At 37.2% G+C, this 8157-nt stretch overlaps 1 pseudogene; it reads left to right on the forward strand.

Annotated features, from left to right (window-relative positions):
- The first annotated feature begins 7651 nt into the window (after window positions 1-7651).
- Window positions 7652-7772, forward strand: LOC112135982 (small nucleolar RNA SNORA48; annotated as a pseudogene).
- Window positions 7773-8157: the final 385 nt, after the last annotated feature.

Genomic DNA, 8157 nt, shown 5'->3' on the forward strand with positions numbered 1-8157 from the left:
AGTTGAGCTACTAAGGCTCAGGATAGTTGAAATCAGAAATATATCTAAACTTTGCCACATGCTAGAGGAGAAAAAATTCACCTCTTATGACATTCAAGACTGAAAAGTTAAGCACAGACCAGCAATTCAACCAAATTCTTCCCTCCGGGTGATTCTTCCTTCGGATCCTTGGTGTGATCTCCGGCTTGCAGATCTTAGTTAGAAAGAAATCAATGCAACCATAACAACATTCCTATGGGGATAGACATCACTTAATCCATAACAGCTCTAAGAGTTCAATGTTATTGTTACTCTTATTTTATAGATAAGAAGATAAAGCACAGAGAGATTGAGTAATTTGACCAACATCACACAGTGAGCAGATGGAAAGGAGGAATAGACAGCGTGACATAAAGATGGGAAGGGATAGGAAGACACAGTGTGCCTCGGGGTCTGCACTCCTAACCACCACTTTTGTACTGCTTCCCAAAGGGACCAGGGAAAGAGACTTTTGAAGAGTATTTCACATGGAAATAGAACTGCACTTCGGGCTGTATTTCTCTTTCTCTCTCTCTCTTTTTTTTTCTTTTCTTTTTTTTTTTTTGAGATGGAATCTCACTCTGTTGCCCCAGTCTGGAGTGCAATAGTGTGACCTCGGCACACTGCAACCTCCACCTCCCAGGTTCAAGTGATTCTCCTGCCTCAGCCTCCTGAGCAGCTGGGATTACAGGCACCCGCCACCACACCCAGCTAATTTTTTTTGTGTGTTTTTAGTAGAGATGGGGTTTCACCAGGTTGGCCAGGCTGGTCTCAAACTCCTGACCTCAGGTAATCCACCCACCTCAGCCTCCCAAAGTGCTGAGATTACAGGCGTGAGCCACTGTGCCCAGCCCCAAGCTGTATTTCTCTTTAGGAAGATGACCATCTCACTGACTCCATCCAGTAAGGATACAGTAGGAACTAACTATAATATTTCAGAAGTGACTGTTGTAAAGCATATATTTGTGAAAATTATAATATCTTATAAATCTTAAAATTGTATGTAAGTATTTATACTAAGCCTTCTTCCTGGAAGTCTACATTTAGAAAGAGCATTTACTCTTCATTTGTCTTTGGATTTGTCAGTGAGTGCTAATCTGAACCCATAAAGTTTGTCCAATGGAAACAAATACAACTGCTTCCTCTTTTGCCAATGAATCTGTGACTTGATATAAATATAGCTTTAGGCCACGCCTAAAAAGCAGCGGTAGCAGATTATTTCAAAAAGATGCAGACAGGTTTATGTGGGTACATAGGATATCCATATAGTTTCAATCACTTTACTTTTATGGCCTAAAATTTTAATATGATTTTATAAAAAACTATTATACAGAAATTCTTGCCAATAGATCCAACAAAAAGACTTGAGCAGTGAGTCCAGCTAAGTCGCTGCTTTACTTCACTTTACTTAATTAGAAAACATGCAGACAGTTGGTTTGGGGTGAAGAGTTGTTTTCAGTTAAAAAAAAAAAAACTCATTAGTATGCTCATCTCATGTAAATCCTCTAGAGACCAGATTGAGAACATGTTTTCTCTTATCAGGATCATGATATCCTTTTCCTAAAAGAAGCATTTGTACCACAGTGAAAATTCCCCACTTTCCCTTAGATACCTATGGGAAAGAACTTCTAAATAATGCATTTGTTTTGGCTCAAAGACAAAATTGTGGGTAATCTGAATCTCTCATTAGTTTCATAGTTCTCTGCGGATTAGCTCTGTTTTCTCAGCAAATTTTCCTTTATCACAATGGAAATTTGGGCAAAAATGTGTTTATATTTTCCACCACATTATAATGTTATCTGAAGGGCCCACTCTGTGGTATTCAGGGTACTTCACTTGTATTTTAGCACTGACAGTTTAGGCTAGAACATGAATTGGGCTATAATATTTGGGCTGTTTCAGAGCTCATTCTAGGGCAGTCTGTTCAAATCAAGACCATACTATGATTGGATCTTTTACAAAGTTCATAAAAAGCTATCTTGGGGCAATATTTTAGTGTGGTTAAATACCAGCAACCATCTTCCTTACCCCAGCTAGTGATCTCCAAGGAGCTATGTGATCCATTTTTGTGGTCCAGTAGCAAAAACCACCACTGACAGAAATATTTCGTATTTTGCATGTACATGAGTTATGCCCTCTCTTCTCTCTTTCTCAAATGATTTTTCCTTTTTTTTTCCTGGTCTTTTACTTCACTTTATTTCTTCCTGCCAGAATCAACATCCAACATTATTTTAATATTTAAGTGTTCAATAATAGATCCCTGAAAGGAAATAACATTCAATATATTATTAAAACCCTTTGTAAATTCTGATGATCCACCGTTAATTCAATATTCGATGTGCCAGGCTGTGAGCAAAAGTTTTTTGTTTTTTTTTTAAGGGCCTTAAAAAGAAAGTAAATGACATAGTAGGGATACCAGAGAAAAAGAAAAGTTAAAGAATACTTTTAAACATTATATGCAAATGTGGAATTTTAGAGAAATCTAGAATTTATAGGAATGAAAAGAACAAAAACAACTATTATTGCTTGAGCCCAGGAGGCAGAGGTTGTAGTAAGCTGAGATTATGCCACTCCAAGCCAACCTGGGCAACAGAGCAAGACCCTGTATCAAACAAACAAAACAAAACAAAACAACAATGGCAACAACAATAACAACAAAACCCCCAAAGCAATTATTAAATACCTTCTATGGGCTAGGTACAAAATTATATATTCCTTATAAACATGCATATGAGAAGCAGCTCATGTATTTTAAATAAAACAAATTTCAGTAATGAAAACTCATTTATAAACATAAGCTAATTAAAGAACTACTAATTTTATGGTACTTCATTAGTGATAATGAAATACCACTTCCAGTATTAGTAAAGCCTCTCCTGTCACCATAATAAAGATGTCATGGAATGTAACACTTCCGATTAAATGTTAAGCCTACCGTTCCTTATGAACACCTGAGTGAGGCAACTGAGGATCACAGTGTCTATGCCAAGGTATTTATAGTAAATTACAGACATACTAGACCACTCTGGGTTTTTCTTGCCACTTCATTGGTCACTGTTTCTTCATTAACTTTGTTGGTAGGTCTGGATCAACTGTAGATGTTGAGCTGCCTAGGGCTGAAGCCTAACAGCCTCTTTTCTCTTGAAATGACCTTATATACCACTCATATGCTCATGAGCCTCAAAATGTGTATCTCTAGCCATTACTTCTCCCCTAAGTGCCCTGAGTCTCATATTTAACCACCCGGTTGACATCTCCACCTGGATAAATAATTAGCCGCTCCCAACTTCTCACACATGAAACTAATTTCTTGATTCCCATACCCATGGGAAAAAAAAGAAAACCCATTCCATTCTGAGTTTTCTTTGTCTCAATAAATGGTACCACTTTTTATCTAGTTTCCCAACCCCAAAACTGGAGTGAGCCTTGGCTCTTTCGTTCCTCTTATCCCTCACATCTCATCCAGGAATTCTAGACTATTTTACCTCCCAAACACCTATCACGGTCCCAGTCCAAAGCAGCATCATTTCTTTCATGGATTACTGCAACGGCTTCCAAGTTGTTTTCCCTGCTTCCTGCATCCCAACTATCTATTATTCACATAGCAGCCAGCGGTCATTGTAAAATTCAAATCAAATCATGGTGTTTCCTTCCTGAGAGCCTGCTAATGGCTTATCATTGCATGTATGTGAAAATTCAAATGCTTCCTATGTCTTCCATCGCCTGGATGCCTACTTCTCCATCCTCTTTGTGTACTACCTACTCCTTCACTCCGCCATTTGCTCATTACACTTCAACTTCTCCAGCCTCCTTTCTGTCCTTGCAATAGCCAGGTCCTTTACCAATTCATGACCCTGGTACTTGTGGTTACCACTGTGTGGTGAGTTCTTCACACAGCTCCCCATGTGGCAGATGCCTACTAACCCTTAGGTTTCATCTAAAATCCTCAGAAAGACTTTCTATGAAAATGAAGCTCAGTTTAACTTTCTCTACCCCTCTTTGCTCACCCCCATCACATCAATCTATTGATTTCCTCCATAACACTCCCCAGAATCTGTAATTCTTTCTGCAGTCACTCATTTGCATGCTTTTTGTTGTCTCCCCAAGAGAATGCAAGAGGAAGGACCTCACCTGCCCTGTCATGACAACATTCCCAGTGGCGAACTTGATGCCTGATACATGTATGTAGATGCTCAGAAAGTATTTGCTAGATAATAAATAAAACAGAGGAATCATGGAAAGTAAGAAGTGAATAATCAGAAATAATAGAAGGCAAAGGGGCTTTAGAGACTGTTTGATCCAACCCACTTACCTTCCCAATAAGACAAACCAGAGAGGTTGTTTCCTAAAGTTGAGAGAGTGAGTGGCTAGAATGGGTTCCTGACATTGAGTGCAGTGGTTTCCACTAAATAACTGGATCAAAAACTTGGTCGTTGGTCAGCTTTTCACTGGATTGTGATGAAATGAAGAAAATAAGAGCAATATTACATGCAGTTATATACTTCCAACTATCCTTTTTCAGAAAAAACAAGGTTAGCTCATGTCCTTCCCCTTTTGTGTTTAAAATCTTTTCTTTATAAAACAATACTGACAGCAGATAACATTTTTTTAAAATTATCTTTTGACAAAGTAAAAACTTTGAGATCTCTCTTGAGTTCTTTTGTTTTGTGTTTTGATTATTTCGTTTTGTTTTTCATTTTAAAGAGGCTGAATTTTAAAATTCTGTTAACAAAGTATCCCTGAACAAATCAAGTCATTGTAAGTGATTTATCTTACAGATCCCCCCTCACTCTCTTCCAATCCTGCTCCACTTAGAGCAGGCTGTTGTATCCTTCAATATCTTCCCAATTCTTATGTAAATTTGGTCATGCGCGCGCACACACACACACACACACACACACACACACAGAGTTTTGACTTCGATGTAATGCAAAAGGATCACATCATACACATTACCCTACAATTTGCTTTTATTTTTACCTAATAAAGTAGGTAATATGCATTGTAAGTTATATGCATTGTAACTCTAGAACAGTGCATGTAGTTGTAACTCATTCTTTTAATTTTACATAATATTGCATAGTATGGATATACCAAAATATATTCAACCATTTCCCTGCTGATAAATGCTCTCAATTTTCCAGGTTTTTAAAATCCACTACAAACAATGCTCTCATGACATCTCTATATTTATGTCTATAGATTAAAAAGATCAAAATCTCTCTTCCATCTTTTTCTACATTTACATCTTTTCTTCAATATTAGAGTTTCTACCTCTTTAGGATACATTTTCAATAGTAGAATTGCTAGATTGGGGGAATCTATATATTCTTAAAATTTTAGTATATACTGATAATATTTAACCAGCATGGCCTGTCATTGTTCTGTATTCCCAAACATAGTTTTTGTTTTTTGAAACATCCTGCTATAGTAGTTTTGGCCTTGTCTGTCAATGCATTTTAATCACCTCTGGAACACAACTACTAAGTATGTTAGCTGTCTCTCATTCTGCTATTTGCCACTCTGGAGACAGTTTAGTAGTCTGAAAATCCAAGAGACAAATGTATTTTCATATGAAATGAAAATTTGTATACAAGAGAATGCCCTCACTTTCTGCTCTTTATCTGGCTTCTACTACAGCATTTCCAACCACTTGCCCTACACCATACCCGTATCACTGATAGCTTTCTTTGTCTCGAGTCCATAAGGATATTATACACTAGGACCAAGAATTCTGGTAATATTTAACAGGGTATGTCCCCATTCTTTCTCTGTAAAGAAGTTAAATATTTTATGTTATTTTTTCTTTTAAAAAATTAGTATAGTGTCTGATCATTAGTTACAATGTTCTTCTTTTAGGTAGTTCCCTGAAGATAAAGCAGAAACTTTCATTTTTTGGAAAATCTTATCTGCATTGGCCACCTCTTCCCATCTGACTACTCTGCTATCCAGGGTGACAGAGTGTTCTATAATATCTTAATAAGCTTATTCTCTTGACCTTCACCATAATCCCCCAAATCACCCATGATTAAGTTCATACTCTGTAGAGAAATCCACCGAATAGTTGATGACCATTCTCTAAAAATGCAATTGACTCCAACTCTGGAGTGTAGTGCTTTAATGCTGGTATATGTTGCAAAAGCATGCAAAATGGTGAAATCGCCTGAAATAAAGTAGCTGTGAATTGCTATACCAATTTTACATTATGATTTTGCCTATTAAAAATGTATATAAAACCAGCAAAAGTCCTCACCTGCCAGATTAGTGTCAAGTCCAGTATCTTCACTCTCCATGGTCCAAGAAGGAACACGGAGGTTGGTAAGTCCGACCTCCATATTCTAGGAAGAGAAAATTGGTACTGCCTTTGGTTCTAACTGCTTTATGATCTCAGAGGAAATGCTGATGTCCAGTGGATCTGGAGCCCTTCACAGCAGCATAGATTTTTCTCCCAAGCCAACCTTAGCATAGAGCCCTTAATGACCCTTCAGGTTGGAGCTTTTAACTGATAACTTTTTCAGGCCAATCCTTTAAAATGCCAGCTGGCCAGAGAGTTTCAGGATTAATTCAGGTGCCCATTTACAAACTGAAATCATTGTGCCCTTTCCTGCACAAAGGTGTCTATCCTGGAAACATAAAGGAGTCATCACACACTTTTTTTTTGGAACACCGCTATAGGGTAACCTGGAATACCATATTGCAATACCAACCTTCCTAGGATTGCAATTCTGATTGCCTCAGGGAGCCGTATAATTTCTTATGCCCTATGCGTGTGCAGGCATGCACACACACACAAATCAAAGATAGAAACAGCCACAAAAGGAATGATTTAAGGAAGCCTACTCTGCTAAAGACAGCAAAGTAACTTTCTGGTTATAGAAAGGAAAAAGAAAAAAAATCCAATTTAAATCTCCAATGAAGTACTTTGCAACATAACAAATAAATTAAAAAATAAATGTGCTCTCTAAAATATTCAAAGTGTGTGAAGTCTAATCAAAACTCTGCTCTTGTGCTTTAGTACAGACTTCAGAAGAGAGTCAATGGTGTTTGTATTCTTATAAATGAATTTGAAGTTTATTTGATTCTCTAAGTTAAATAACTTCCATAGCAAAGAAAGGTTTAAAATGTCTGTTTACTTATTTACTGTAGATAGTTAAGTGGTTTGCATCATAAATGCTAATTCAGGAAAAGTAGTCACTTATAGAGTACAATCTTAGGTTACATAAACAATCTGTGCTGCAATTGGTATTGGATGAATTAAGATATGAGTCTACTGGAAATATTTTGCATAAACAATGCATGTCAGACAAAGAATCAACAAGCTGTACCATTAATCTGCTGCCCCAAATTCCTTAGTTGAAATGTTCTTCAAATTATTTTTTGTGTGTGCTAAATGTTTTGCTAACATAGAAATATTTCTTCTTTACTTTCCACAGAAGGTCCATGATTTTATCTAAAAACAAACAAACAAACAAAACTGTACTTCACATTCTCTCATAAAGAAATTATACATTTTACAGTTTGAATTAGTCTGCATAATGATAAAAAAATACATTTACCTGCCTACATGATATCTTAGAAATTAAAGTTAATATATAAGTTAGGATATCTGTTTTTTAAAAAATGATAAAAATCCTGTCTCTGACCTGGTTAAAGTGGCATCTGGTTGGTGGCACTTATCTCAAATCACAAAGACATAAGGCAACCTCTTGTTTATATCAGCTTAGCTTTTTGTTTTTTGTTTTTTAGACAGGGTCTCACTCTGTCACCCAGGCTACAGTGCCTTAGTATGATCATCATAGCTCACTGCAGCCTCAAACCCCCAGGTGCAAGCCATCCTCCCACCTCAACCTCCCAAGTAGCTGAGACTACAGGTATATGCTACCATGCCTGGCTAATTATTTTGTATTTTTTGTAGAGACAAAGTTCTCCCTATGTTTCCCAGGCTAGTCTTGAACTCCTTGGCTCAAGAGATTCTCCCATCGGCCTCCCAAAGTGCTGGATTATAAGCATGAGCCACTGCACCAGGCCCCAGCTTAGCTTTTGTCTGTTCCCATGCCAGGTTCATCCCTTGGACACATGGAAAAAATGACAAATATCCAAAAGCTACATATTTCACTGATTTCGCAGATGGTTAGCTAT

The sequence above is a fragment of the Pongo abelii genome, chromosome 10, assembly GCF_028885655.2.
Source record: "Pongo abelii isolate AG06213 chromosome 10, NHGRI_mPonAbe1-v2.0_pri, whole genome shotgun sequence".
Taxonomy (NCBI): Eukaryota; Metazoa; Chordata; class Mammalia; order Primates; family Hominidae; genus Pongo; species Pongo abelii.